The following is a 15,425-nucleotide window of genomic DNA, read 5'->3' as shown; positions in this document are numbered from 1 at the left end:
GATTAATATTGTTTTCTGTGTGGTTATTTCGGGCCTGAGCTGCCGAGCAGCCATCTCTCCAGCTCCTACCTTGTTTTTTTTATTTATCAGATTCTACATGCTTTTGTGGAATTGATAAATGAATGCTTTAATAATGAAATATAAAAACAGCATTTTTTTCTTAATATTCTTTTGCTAATTATTTCTTCTGTATGGTATATGAGTTGACTTCCTCAGTAATGCAATCTGGGTGCTCTCTCCTCCTCCTGGCCCTGGATTTTATATAAAAGATACATCTCATTTGTGTATTTACTACAGACTTTGTTAGGGTTTGGATATCAAGCGTCCCCTCAAAAGTATCATGTATTAGAGGGCTGGTCCCAGCTGCCGGCACCATTTATGAAGGTGTTGGAAACTTCTGCTAGAGTTAAATTTTTGCAGATATATAAACACTCTGGAGTTAAAACTGAAAGAAAAATGGAAAGTCCTAATAGTCAGTGCTGTGAGCATACTAAACCCCAGATGAAAACAGAACAGACGGCAGGAACCTCAGGACCCTCAGAGGAAGCCCAGTCCCATAGTCACAAGACTCATGAGTCTACGGTCAGAAAAGAGGCAAATATAGTGTTGGCTAAACACTGACTATCATGCTTCAGCAGAAAGGCAACCAGGCAGGCACTAAACCTGATCCCCTCCCCAACTCAGTTTCTTTCGTTTACTTAGTCATCAGACGCCCACCTCCTGCCCTAGATGACTGTGACATTTCTCACATCAGCCTGTCCCAGCTGACAAGGTTCCAGTGATGTCTAGGGGTTGCTCTACCGAACTACCATCTCTCGTGCATTTCCAGCAACTCTCTTGGCTCGTCAGAACAGACACCGCTATTCGGTTTGCATTTTCATCAGACACTGATGACTTAACAGATACATTCTCTTATTCCAAATGGCACCAAGTCACCTTCAGCAGAGGACATCTGAGTATACTTCAGAAAGTCTCTGACTGTTGGTGAATGACAAGCCATTTACTAAGAAGCCCAAAGTTAAAACTTAAAAAAAAATAGAATTTTTCTTTGAAAGCTCAATTGCTTTCCTAAAGCTTTGAGAGTTATCAGACAGCTTTCCAAGGTTCCTTTCAGAACTGTATTTCTGTAACTACATGAAGGAAGAGAAGGAAGAGGGGGAGAGAGGAAGGGAGAGAGGGAAGGGAAAGAAAGCGAGAGGGGAGGGAGAGAGAAGTGGGAAGGAAGAAGCATAGTCATATATAGATAAATATGGATTACATAAGTATATATAATCTTTATGTAAATTACCAAATTTCATGCAAGAATATTTTCTGAATTGTCACAATAGCCAGCATAATGAACAACAGCTAGAGTTTACTATTGAATTTCTTAGAATAATAACCTCAAGAGGCCCATTGTGGGTGGTGCTATCCAGGGACTGACGGTCCTGGGTTCTAGAAGAAGGTGGGCTGAGCAAGCCACAGGGCACAAACTAGTCAGCATCATTCCTCTGTGTCCTCTGCATCAGCTCCTGCCTCCAGGTTCCTGCTCTTCTTGAGTTCCTGTCCTAACTTCCATAGATGATGAATGGTGGTGTGGAAGTGCAAGCCAAACAAACCCTTTCCTTCCTGAGCTGCTTTAGCCATGGTGTTCGTCACAGCAATCGTGACCCTAACTAAGACAGGAGCTAACATAACAATGCTACAACACTGTTGCCAGGAGCTGGCCTCACTTGTGCACACAGTCACATCGTCCCAAGAACAAAGCTCTCATCAAATGTGGCTTCATTGTTCCATTGTTTTCTAACACAGAAAGAAAAGTGAGGGAGAATGGCACAGTGCTCTTGAGACAATGTCTCCAGAGGCCTGCGGGGATGGTTCGGTGGCTTGTGGGCAAGTTAGAGGGCTTCAGGTCAAAGGCCCAGCATCCACCCAAGCATGACAAGGTATGCCTGTAACCCCAACACTGGAGAGGGAGAGGCAGGAAGACAGCTGAATCTTGCTGACTGACAATTGAGCTCCAGGTTCAGTGAGAGACCTTCACGCAAAAGAATAAGACAGAGGATGATAGAGGAGAGTACCTGACATTCTCCTCTGTCCTCCAGGCATGCGTGCACTTGGACATGCCCCCCCTCTCTCCTCTCTCTCTCTCTCTCTCTCTCAGAGAGAGAGAGAGAGAGAGAGAGAGAGAGAGAGAGAGAGTTTACAAAGACAGTTTCTGAGAAGTACTACATAGCAGCCCTTGAGCTTCCTGCTTACAAGACAGTTACATGATCACATACTCTCTAAGTGTTTATCAATGGCAGGAGGTAATAAGCCTTTCCGATTTGGGTTCCATCTTCAAAGAAAAATGAGCGAACTCTGACTGAGAGCATGAAGGAGGAGTTCAGAGACTAACGTAATCACTTTTCTTCACATGAGTTTATGAGGATATTAAACCCACTGGAGGGCTTATTAGAAGAAAAGAAACAGGATGAGGAGAGGGAGGAGAAGGGAAATGAGGAGGAGGGAGAAAGGAGGGGGTTCTGGTGAGGACCCTCTTTCAGGCTGGTGGTGGCGGACCTCACTGGTCTCCTCACCTGGCAGAAGGAATGAGATGGATCCCTGGAATCACTTCCACAAGGGCACTGATCCTTACATCACTGAGGGCTCCACCTTTCTGAGCTGACCATATGGTGAAGACCTTCCCCTCTGATACCACATGAAGATCAGAGCTAGTCAGACCCCATGGATCACAAACAATAATAAGATGCCATGAAAGGGGAGAAGAAACATCACAGGTATCTAACCTCTCTGGAGGCTCGGCGACTGCTCATCAGACAACATACTAACTACTTGTCGTGAATGGCAGCTTGGGGAGTTACCTGAAAATGACTTGGTCACCCACAGTGGAGAATCCATATCTCTTCCTCTCACAGAAATTTCTGTGGCTAGGTTTTGCCGCTGCATGGAAGGGGGTATCCATGCCATTAGCCTTGACTCTTGCCACTAGGTAGCTGAGAACTTGCAGGTATCTGAATGATGGAGGCTGCTCTATCAACCTGTGCAGAGAATGGCTGAGCCCTCACCTGCTCCTCTCCTCTCCCTCTCCCCTCTGGCTGCTTTCTGAAGCAAGTACTAAAGCTCCCAACTCAGGACCAGGGCATCTCTCATGGCTTCAGAACAACTGTTCTTCCTCATTTTTTTTTCAAGCAACATGCTAATTCACTTGTTAACATGTCCTCCTTCTATCAGGGTCATCACTGACAAGCTCCAATATCACACTTAAACTCAAGCAAAGGAATCTTTCTGTCCCTTGTGGAAACAATGGCAAGGTCAAAAAGAACCCACGACCTGAATGTCAAAACGAACCTTTGTTGCTGCAAGTCACCAAATATTGAACCTATTTTATGAATCTACATTCCTTATACTGAGGGATATTAATTTCTAGCTCATGTTATTTTTTCTTAAATTTTGGTTATTTCCCCTTACTTGTTCTTTTGGTTTTATTTAAATTCACACACATACAAATAATAAAAAAAATCATTCAATACTCATCTTGAGGTTACATTTGAAGAATTAAATATTAAAGCTACCAAACCCTGACTTACATAATTCTGATAAGCCATGACATTTGCCAAATGAGTCTATAAAAACTATATAGATGATAGACCCTGTCAATGCTCAGGGAACAGAGCAAAGATTTCTCTGCAAAAGAAATATGTCCCTTCGAAACTGTCATTTATATATACACATTTTCAGAGGTAAAATGAATATAAGTGAAATACAGTAATTAAGAATTAGAAACTTTTCTCTGGTTAGGTAGGCACCCAGACATGATCCCAGCCTCTTTGGTGACTCTTCGCCTTGGAATGGATTCACATAGAGTTGTAATACTTTTAGAATGGTTTTATTGGAATGGAATGGCCACATATAACCTAAACCCATCACTCATATTTAATTATAATAAATCAAACCTGTCTTTCATTCATATAGCTTGTTACAAGTTCCAAAGGACTGTCATGTGATCCAGATTAATTCTCTTAAAATTTCAGAACAAGCTCATTACATGCGTTATACAGATGGGGATAATAAGGCCAAGAGAAGACATTATTTTGTTATGGTTCATATTTACTATATAGTTCCATGTCACAGACTATAAGATGATAAAACATGACTCCGGTTATCCTACCAAGCCTGATCCACTTAATACCCTGCCAAGAGGATGGGGTATTGACTCGGTCAATAAAGAGCCTACAACTTGATCATGAGGACCTGAATCCAGATCCCCATTACTTATTTAAAAAGTCAGCCACTGTGGTGTGTACCTCTGATCCGAAAATAGGGGTGCACAGAGAAGGACCCCAGGGGTTTGCTGGCCTACCAGTCTAGACAGTCAAAGCTCTAGATTCAGAGAGAGACCCTGTCTCAAAATTAAGGTGGAGAATGATAGAAACACCTATTGTCCACCGTTAGCCTCCGTACACACATACACACATGCTCACACACAAGCACCTTGCCGAAGCTCTCCACCTGCCATGGAGAGCATCACATGCCTCTCTTTCTCCCTGAATTTTCTCTTTTGTCTGATTCACCCCTGTGAATCCTTCACAGGGAACCTATTCTGTGCTTTGGCAGCTGCCACTCTGCTGAACCCCTGAGCCCTTGGCTTGCACACTTTGGAGTCACCATCAGACTATGCCTCTCCCTCCCAACTCCTGGTTGGAGAAATGCCAGAATTCCTCAGCATCCAGTATCCTCCACTTTCACAGAACAGCATTCCCTTTACAAATACATGTTCTGTATTAGTTACTTTCCTCATTGATGTGACCAAAGATCTGACAAGAAACGCCTTGACAAAGAAAGAATTTGTCTTGGCTTGTGGTTTAAGGGGATACAGTCTATTGCAGTAGGAAAGGCATGCCAATGGGCAGCTCCAACGGGCATCTGAGACTCTTTACCTCATTGAACTTGGAAAAGTATGAAGCAGAGACAGGACAAGAAGTGGGGTTGAGCTATAAACCATACATTGGAATGCTACCACCCTATATCTGCCAGCTATGTATCATATCCATAAACTTCTACAACTTCCCAAAACAGTGTCACCAGTTCAGGATAACATGGTCATATGAGTGCCAGTAAGGAGTATTTTACACTCAAAATGTAAGGTGTAGTCAGGAGGATTTTTTTCCTTCAATATGTTTCCACATTAAAATAGCCTCCTTCTTAAATCCAACAGAAGCTAATAAAACTGGTTTCTCTAGAAATGGGTTGGAAATTCCTTCTCTGTCTTTGAGTGGTCAATACAGGCATCAGCCATGGGGACTCTGCTACCCATGGGCACATTTCACCACGTGTCCTTCTTAAACAGGGCTGCATCTTTAGAGTAAATACTGACAGAGGTAACTGTAGTTGAGCCCCAGACACAATGACCCTGAAGCAACTTGCACACAGGGTGTCGGTAAATGGCCCCTGCTAACCAGTATCATTCTTCTAGATGAGATATCTGTCATACAACACAGAGGTCAGATTCCTGTTCTTTATGTGACTATTCAGCAAAAGAACCAGTGGATTGGGGTGAAGCCTGGTATCTGTTTTGCTGTGTTTGGGTTTTGCTGTCGTTGTTTGGTTGTTGTATAAGCCAAGCAGCAGAAGCCACTCTTCCTGGCTCTTACTTTATTGTAGAAGAACGGCTGCAAATGGTCACTCCCCTTGTGCCATAGAAAATGCAGCCGAGGGAATGGGGTCCAGGAAAACGGGAGGCCAAATGGCCATAATACTTACATATCTCATGAAAACACTCAGTTCGCAAATATTGGGCAAAACTGAACATGAAACTTTCTAACTTAAGAACTATAGATGCTGGTGGGCCTTCTTTGTTTGCTTTTGTTTTGTTTTGCTTGGTATGGTTTGGTTTGGGTTTGATTTGGTTTTGTCTTTTGTCAGATAACTTTATGCTTTTTAGTGGTGCCATCTAACTCTCAGGGAGAAATGGTCACACTCTGCCCTCCCCTCGGGTATGTGTCTCTGGAGCATAAACCTTATAAAGAACAAGGCCTGTCACAATATCAAGCCTTTGGACACGCCTGGCCCCAAGGCCCTTTAATTTCATTGGGCTCTGGAGGTTTCTTTCAACCTATGCTCATTTGTAGCAAAGAATGTCCAGACCTTCATCTTACAACTGAGAGGGCTGAGAGAAGTCTCCTGAGCAAATCTGCTCGGAGGACTTGGGCACAGCAGAGTTAACTTTCAAAACCAACCCAGGTGAAAGCAGAAACAGAGGGTGTGAAGGCGAAGGACGCCCCTTTGTTAGAGCCGGAGGTTAAACCAGGCATGAGGGATTGCTTGTTGTGGCAAGGAGTGGATACCATACCAAAGAAGGTGAAACAAATTGAAAAGAAAAACAGAAATGCCTCTCTACGGACCACTGGTTTTTCTCATCAAAGCCTGACATGCCTCTCCAAGCTGATTTGCCCGTCCTGAACAATGTTTGCTGGGACCAATCCAGCAGCCCTCACCAACAGCCAAGGCCAGGGCTGCTTCGGGAAGGCCCACCTGCCTTTCACTTCCATGACGGTACAGCATCTGGTTTTCTTGCCAGTAGCCATTTCATCCCTCACTTCTCAAAGCAAAGAACATTTTGTTCGCCACGGCCATCAAGCAGCATGCCGAACCATGCTCTCCTCAGCCAGGTCCCGGAAGTCACTGTTCCCTGTCCTTCACTGTTTGTCTAAACCAGTAAATGTCAAACCACGAAGAAGGTACAATCTTCCTTATACCAATCGGGGTCCCACGAGTACAAATGCTGCTCATCTGACCACATTCTTCATCCTAACATCAGCACCATCCTCCCAGCCACGCAGCCTGAAGCCCAACAGTTTACTGGCTCCCAGGGTTTCCCTTCTCTAGTCCCAAATGAGTTTCTATTTCCGCTGACAAACTTCTTCTCACCCCATGACTCTTTCTCCCTCAAATACTAAATCAGGTTTCGCTCACTTAGCCTCTGCTCTCTGCAGATTCTTCCTCCACACGGCTGCTTGAGAATATACCTCCCCCAGATCTGCCCGAAACTTAAGAGTTCTGCAAACTCAAGCCCAAGTCCATTAGCCAAGCACTAGAGGACCTCAGCCTATATTTCTAAAATAATATTGTTTACCGCATACTATTTTGATATAAACAGACCTCTATAAGCAAGAAGGAATTCTGCCAGCCCGCTGCTTTCTGAAGCATAACACCAGCCTCTGCTCTTCAGAAACCTGGACTTCTCTGCAGATACTGAACTTGTCAACTGTCAGACTTGTATAAGCTAGTTCCTTCAATGGCTCAAAACTAAACTACCAATCCATACATACTCTATTGATACATGCTTTCTCCAACTGCTTTTGTTTTTCTGGCGAATCACAATTAATACATTAAGTAGTGAACAATTAATACATTAAGTTGTGCAAAAAAATATAAATGATCCATTGGGGAAATGCCCTCAGGAAAGTCTAGGTGAAACCAGATAAACATATCTCAGGTTACTCTTCTAAACTCTGCCTATGTTCTGGGGAGAGTCCAAAGTACCAAGACAAGCTAGTCTGTGAATTTTGTTGAAGTAGGAAGAAAGCAGAGCCAATGGTAGAGCAGCTACAGTTGGACTAGCTTAGGAAATAAGAATGGTAGACTATTCTAAGAGGGACACTGTTTACCTAAGTACTACTCATGGTGACATAACCTCGTGTCTATGAATGACAAGGATAGTTCTAGACACAGATCAGATGTTAAGATGTTTAGACACTAAGTTAAGCTGTTCTGTGAAATTAATTAATTGGAAGCCTGGAGTTGTCCTTTGATATTTGAAGAAAGACTTGAAACTCCTGTAGAAAAGATGAATGTGATGAGCTATGAGAGTGGCCAGGCCAGCAGGAACATAGAACCTATATGACCTATGACATCCCTAACCTGAACATCTGGGGAAGACAGAGGTGGGACCTTGTCCCAGAGTCCCAACAGTGAAGTGAGACTTACGAGAACCCTTTGACACTTCTAAATAAACCAAGCTCAAAACTTGGTTTCCCTGTTGAAATTTAAAAAAAAAAAAAAAAAAAAAAACCCAGGATGAGAGTTAGGATTCGAACAAGGTGTTCTGGCTCCTGTGTCATTGCAAACGCTGTGGATGAAGGAGGCAGGGCATAAAGAGGTGAGGAGATGGGTGATTATAGCTGGCAATGGTGGGACAGGGTCCCAGAGGAGGGAGACATAACAGGAGATGACAAAGAACAGTCCCAGGGCAGGGAATTGTTCCAAGGGATGAAACTCACTTTGAATAAGATAGGAAACAGCGGTGAGACAGAAAGGATCTAGATGGGATAGGAATAGTTCCAGGTGGGCGGCAAGGGAAGCTGGAAAACCTTCAAACTGGTGAATTTTCTTAGGAAAGCAGGGTGCTGAGAGCAAAGGAAAGGCCACTGTAGTGATATTTTGTTTGTGTTTTAACAAATAAAGATTGCCTGAAGATCAGAGTGCAGTGCTAAGCCTCTAGAGGCCAGGCAGACGTGTCACATATTTTAATGTCAGGACTCAGGAGACAGAGGCAAAGGGATCTCTGTTAGTTTAAGGCCACCCAGGGCTATACAAAATTGATCTAATCTATAAGAGAAACAGAGCTCACACAAAGGGGATCCTAGCACTTGGGATACTAAGCCTTTAATCCCACCACTAGGGAGGTGGAGACAAGAGTGATATGGCTAGGTGGAGAGAGTAATATAAGACAGGAGCTCATTGCAATCTGAGGATGCAGTCTGAAGCAGAAGTCTGAGGATGCAGTCTGGAGATGCAGTCTGAGGATAGTCTGAGAATGCAGTCTGGAGATGCAGTCTGAGGACAGTCTGAGGATGCAGTCCGGAGATGCAGTCCAAGGATTCATAGAGAGAGGATCACCCCTTCAGTCTGAGAATTTGGTAGAGGTACAAGGTCTCTCCAGTGGCTGGAGGCACTGCTTCTCTGATCTCTCAATTTTCACCCCCCTCCCAATATCTGTCTCTGGGATTTTATTATTATGACCAATTAGAATTTGTGCTACAGTCCCACTTTAGATTCGACGAGCCTCCATTAACTCTCCACCACTAAACGAGTCTCTTCAGCCATGATGAGGCGAAACATGGTGGGATAAGAAATCTATGGAGGCGTAGTAACTTCCACGATGTCAAGGTGAAGCTCAGACCTCAGTGATTCAATTAGTCTATGCGACACTAACAGGTACTGAGCCATCAATGATCATCATATACACACCTCAGTGGACCACAACATCTCTGCCAGGAAGTAAAGATGAGAAAGGATGCCAGAGAGGTTAAGCATCCTCCTTAAGGCGATGGTTGGTACATATATCAGTACAGAGACAAATCACTAGATGTTCTAGAAACTGAGAGCGTTGATTCTCAGCCGGGGGCCCATCAGACTTACACAGCTAATTATGCCCTCACTAGTAAAAGAAAAGACAAAACTACTGATATAAAAGCAAAATTATTATAATTAATCTTCCAGCAAATGTTTGAAAGTCCAAATACATGTAGGCGTCTTGTACTTTCTGCATCCTGTGAACAGAAACTCTTTTGTAATATTAATCTTCTTATTCGGATTTCAGCAGTTACACGAGTTCCTGGAAGTTCAAAAATAAAACCAGGTTCCCTTTTGCTATGTGATGTGCAAGACAAGGGGTTTATATTTTAGGACAAAGACACTCTCAGAACCTTTTTAGAATGTAATATTTAAGTACCTCTAAGAAAGTCCATGCATGTCAGCATCGAACTGATCTTTGAACAAATTCAGATTATTAATATTTGCAGTAACTGTAACCCTACTGCGGTCACTTTGAAGGCAAGAGGTACTTTGATACACACACATGCCTTGCTCAGTCCCATAGTAGATGGTCAGGTGACATCATGGGAAGGGTACACTTGGGACTTGAGAAAATTGGGGTTGAAAGATCTTCTCCTAAAGATGAACACTACTATATTGTCTTAGTTTGCCTTCTATTGCTGTGATAAAACACTGGCCATAATCAATCTGGGGAATGGGGGGGGTTGTTTAAAGTTACATCCCAAGGTGATAGTCCATCACTGAGAGAAGGAACTCAAGGCAGGAACCTAGAGGCAGGAACTGGAGCAGAAGCCATGGAGGAATACTTTTATGTTTTAAAAAGGCTGGCGGGTCCCCGGCAGCAGTAGGCAGGCAGCGGACTCTGGGAGCAGCCAGTCCCAAGGCAGAGACGACTGTGGGTCCCTGCAAGATCCCCAGAGCAGCTGCTGGGTCCCAGCAAGGCAAGCCACTAGACAGGCTGGTCCCACCATGTGGGCAGATGTGAGCAGGCAGTGGGTAGAAGGAAGGCACATGGGCAAACACACCCTACAGAATAGGATTGGATATTTATTACTTAAAGGAGAGAGAGAGTGTGGGGGAAGGAGGAGAAGAGGAAGGAGAGGAAAGAGACAGAAAGGGGGGAAGCGGGGGGGGGAGGGTAAAGGGGGGGACGCGCAAACCCCAAGAGAGGACAGTGAGTGATCTAAGATGGTGGCCGAAGGGAGGGGCCGCCAGGAGTGGGCGTGGTTTGCCTCTTAGACAAAAAACATAACAAATACTGCTTATGGGCTTGCTCCCATGGCTTTCTCAGCCTGCTTTCTTAGAGCTCTCAGGACTCCTGCCCAAGGGTGGCAGGCAACCCGTACAGTGAGCTGGGCCCTCCTACATCAATCATTAATCAAGAAAATGCCCCTACAGGCTTAGCCAGTATGATGGGGACATGTTCTCAGTTGAGGTCCCCTCTTCCAAGATAACCTGAGCTTGTTTCAAGGTGACACAAAACCAACCAGCATATAAATCTCGAGAAGATTTTAGCAGCATTTGATGGCTAAACTCTTTCATCTACAAAAGTGACAATTAAAGCTACCCCGGCAGCACAGCAGGCTTTACATGTGTCAGGACTGCCAGCTCTGGGTCTTCTCACAAAGAAAGCGAGAGGGCAGCTGACCAGGAGCTGAGCACCCCCTGGCTGGTCAGAGTCAATTCTATTTTCTCAGTGTCCAAATTTTTAAAACATAAAATTGACCCAATAAAAATGTGCCCAACCTAACACTCCGTGACAATAAAACCTCCATCTACACTGCTCGTTTTCTTGTGATGGAAATAATATTGTGATCTTAAAGTTTTATTACTCGTAGGGAAGAGGGTGGCATTTCACATCAAGTTTCCTTTACCGTGCCCCAACGCCCTTGAGCAACTTCTCCTTCAAACTGAGATGAAAACTCCGCAAAAGGTCATGGCTTTCATTGCTGATCTTGTGTCAAAGGGGCACCGAAAATGGGCTCCCCCAAGGCTACGGAGCCAGCACCATTGGAAACACTTCAAATATACTGAGATTAAATGCCATGCATCCTCCTGGGCTGGATCTTGGGGGCGTGGTGTTTGGTCCATGTAAGCAACATTTGCAGTTGAGTTAGGCACGATCTACAAACTTGAATTTGTTTACTTCTGACAAATGCAGGCAGTGATGCCAGATGAGAATGCTGGGGGAAACTGGGGAGGGGACTGTAGGAATTCTACTGTTTCAAATTTTAGAGTTTATTTTTAAAATCCTTCAGGGTACCTATGGTGATAAGCAAAATATTCATCAGTATGGTCACGGGCCAAGGCCGGTTCAGGCACCCCCTCCTCTGTCCAGAGAACAATCTGGGGATCTCTCCTTGGACCTGGGATCCCATATATAATCAAGTTTCCTGTAAACTCTAATATGACTCCCTTAGTTGAAATATATTCTTCCCTGATCCCACATTCATCCTTCCTCCCTTCCCCCCATCCCGGTCAACCGAGCTTTCTCCATTCCTCCCCTACTCCCTTCTCTCTAACCCTCTCCCCTTCCATCAACCCTCCCACCCCCCCCATGCACCCAAGGTTACCTGGGACTCTTGATTATTTCCTCCTCTGGCGTTGGATGACGATACAGATGGAGGCCCGCGTTGGAGCACCGAACTGAGCCCCCCAAGATCCAAACGAGGAGCAAAAGGAGGAAGAAAATGACGAAGGACTGCAAGGGATACTATCACCCACTGATACAAGGGGTCGGATCTAATGAGAGTTTACCAAGGCCAGATGGACCGTGACTGAACGAGCATGTGATCCAACCAGATTCTCTGAATGTGGCCGGATTTTCTGAATGTGGCTGGCCTGCAGTCTTTCCGAGAAGCCATTGACAATGACACTGGGACTGGTTTCCTCTGCATATACTGGATTTTTGGGATCCAGTCTGTTTGGATGCTCACCTTCCTGGACCTGGAGTGAGGGGGGAGGAACTTGGACTTCCCACAGGGCAGGAGACCCTGACTTCCCTAGGGGACAAAGAGGGAGGAGGAGAGGGAGGGGGGAGTGGGAGGGCGTTGGGAGGAGGGGCGTAAATGGAAACTTTTTATAATTTAATAAAATTACAAAAAAAAAAATCCTTCAGGGTAACTAAATGCCTTACAGGCAAAGGAAAGTGTCACAAATACGGAATGGAGAAGGACTCCTGACTGTTAGCCGGAGTATAGAGGTGGACGTAGAGGAAGAAGCATGGTTGTGTAGGATGGTTGTTCATTACCTGGTCAGCACCTGTAGGTCCATATTTCATACAAAATATTTACAGGCAGACTCACTGGCCACTAGGCAACTGCAATTCGGCCAAACAAGCAAGATAGCCACCTAACAAAGGCCAGGATGTATTGCTCTTTCTCCTTTGTTAAAAGGTAGATTGCCTGGGGAGAGGTGTTTTCCAAAACTGGTGACTTAAGTTGCAGGTGTTTTGCTAACCCCGCAGTCCCCAAAAAGAGAATATTAATGAGTGTCCACCTTGGTTTACCTGGGGGATAAAAGGAGTTGAGATAATAAACGCAGATCGATCTTCAGGATGGAGGAAGCCTGAGATGCCCATCTGATATGTGTGTGATATGTGTCTTGTTATTTCTCGTGCCTCCATACCAGTTGAGTTAGGGAAAATAGTTTCTATGTTGGGACCTACGGGCCCTAACAGCACCACACCAGAAAGACCCTGACAGCCATAGGGAAAGATGCCAGCTGTTACCAGGCAACTGTTCAAATGCTGGGCTGCACTTTCCTCCGTGTTTCTCTCTACCTGCATCTCGTGTAGTGCTAGGCACACCTATGAAACCCCTCAGTCCACCTACAAATCCCTCAGTCCACCTACAAACTTGGGAGTATTAACTAGAAACTCCGGCTAAAGAGCATGCTCCTCAGTAATTGAAGAGTGGTGGCGGCGGGGGGGGGGGGGGGGGGGGAGAAGCAGGCAGGAACCAGAACAATATGGAAGAACTATGGTCTGTCTACAAAGCAGTACAATGAATAATGTGCTAAGTATGGCTTGAGGCTGTCAGGCTTAGATACTGTTCTACTGCTGTGAAGAGACCACCACCAAGGAAACTTAGAGAAGAAAGCGTTTAATTGGAGCCTTGCTTACAGTTTCAGAGGGTTAGTCCATGGCCGGCACGACAGAGCGTGTGGCAGCAGAGAGCGTGGGGACAGGCATGCTAAGAGCTTGCATCCACAGGCAGCAAGCAGAGAGAGAGCAAGTCTGGGTCTCACATGGACTTTTGAAATCTCAAAGCCCACCACTGGTGACACACTTCCTCAAAGACCATACTTCCTACCCTCCCTGAACAGTCTTACCAACTAGGAACCAGGCGTTCAAATCTATGAGCCTTATGGGGGCCGTTCTCATGTCCTCCACACCATCTGATGGGGGGGAGGTTGTCTTTAAGGAGGAAACAAACAACAGTGATCCCAGTGGGGAGCTCTCAGGGAGCAGGAAAGAGCTAAGCAATGTTTTAGGCATTCTCTATTGATGAGTAGAGGTCAGGGCCTTTCTAGACAAGTCACAAAGCCCTGGAACAGATACTGTCAACGGGTGGAGCTTTGGATAGAGGACTGGGTGCTTCTCAATGCGTCCTACAGATCTCCGTCCCACTAAACCACTCCTAGGTTATTGTATAAATTCAAAGACATCTCACCTCCATCAACTTCCGTGATTATCCGGTGAGGAGAAGGGACAGTGCGATTCTTCGTCTCCAAAACTCCACCCAGTAGACTTCAACGTCCTAGCTGATACACACTTTTATAATATTATGAAAACGCGTTCACAGCCATTACATAGCCAGTACCGATTCTCACAGAACCTCATAAGGTTGGCGTTTCATGACCGCCATCTTACAAATGTGAGTGGAACTTTCTCGATTTCACAGACAGAAAACAAACATGAACGGACTGAATGGAAATTACTCAGATTCAAGGTAAGCTCTGTAGGTGGCGTTAACTGAACTTGCAGACAGAAAAGAAAAAAAAAAAACATGAGACATATTCAATTCTTCCACCCATCTCCTTATATCCTGCTTTGGAAGGACTTGCCCTCAGTTATCACACATACCCACAACCAACCAGAAGCCTGGTATTTCTCCTTAACTTTGTGAGCACAAGAGAAAAAGAAAATCATTCTCTTCGGGCGAGAGAGCCCAGCGGAGCAGCTGCGCATGCTCACAGGGGTTCCCTGTCCCTGAGGCAGACATTTGTTCCTCGAAGTGAGGGCAGCGCTCAGTCTTCCCTCAGCATATACTAAGGAAGTCTAGCTAGAGAAAGATACCCTGAGAACGTTTTTACGTCATAGTTGAGACTGAAGCCCCTTTTAGCTCACGAAGGTGTCTTATTAACCATTCGTTTTCAAAGTTCTAAAAGGTCAAAGAAAGATAGAACTTGATTAAAATAAACTTTCCGCATTTAAAAAGAAATCCAAGTGACCGCTCTATTTTTATAAAAGACCCAAAGTAGCCTTTCTACTCCTATAAAGAAAAATAAAATAAGCCAAACCAGATTCTCGGGGTGGGGGGGCGGGCGAACCCTCAGAATACTGAGATATCAGCAAAAGAGCTAAGTGACAATCTTTAAAAGAGATTAATGTCTGTGTGTCAGCATGAGTAAGGATGGCAAATGGGTTTCATTCCGCATGCCACTTTCAAGGCTTGCTAGGGGTTGCCTAGGAGATCAGTGACAAAACATGATGAGGAATTAGTAATGTCTGCCTAGCCGGAGGAAGGAAAAGGAGGAATGGATGCAGGATTGTCCGGTGCTTTCATCCAAAGACAAAACTAGCTAAAGTTGTTCACCAGTTTGGAAGGCCCTATGCCAGTTCCCCTCTTAATGGAAATATTCTTTAATGGAAGCTATCTGGTCAACACTGACCAACATTAACAGTGGATACCATTCAGGGGCAGGAAGGATGGGATGATTTTTAGGAATTATCTTTATACTTTCATGAATGGCCTGAATCTTGACAGTACAATTGTGTATTATTTTATAATGATAAAAATCCATTTTGTTTATTTTCAACTTGATTTTTTATAGATAAAAACACTATCTTTTAGATGTGTATCTAAATGAAAAAATATTACAAC

At 44.6% G+C, this 15,425-nt stretch overlaps 1 long non-coding RNA gene across 2 annotated transcripts in view; it reads right to left on the bottom strand.

Annotated features, from left to right (window-relative positions):
- Positions 1 to 15,425, bottom strand: part of LOC125393367 (uncharacterized) — a 228,200-nt gene that overhangs the window by 69,211 nt on the left and 143,564 nt on the right. Inside the window, exon 1 of one of the 2 annotated variants that reach the window (XR_015001788.2) lies at positions 13,992 to 14,546. The exons of the other annotated variant lie outside the window; for it this stretch is intronic. This is a non-coding gene — a long non-coding RNA (uncharacterized LOC125393367). Of the gene's footprint in view, positions 1 to 13,991; positions 14,547 to 15,425 lie in introns of those variants that run through there. 2 annotated transcript variants of the gene reach the window in all.

Source organism: Myodes glareolus, chromosome 4 (assembly GCF_982192425.1).
Source record: "Myodes glareolus chromosome 4, mMyoGla1.1, whole genome shotgun sequence".
NCBI lineage: Eukaryota > Metazoa > Chordata > Mammalia > Rodentia > Cricetidae > Myodes > Myodes glareolus.
The sequence above is the reverse complement of the archived record's forward strand: the minus strand, read 5'-3'. Positions and strand labels throughout refer to the sequence as shown.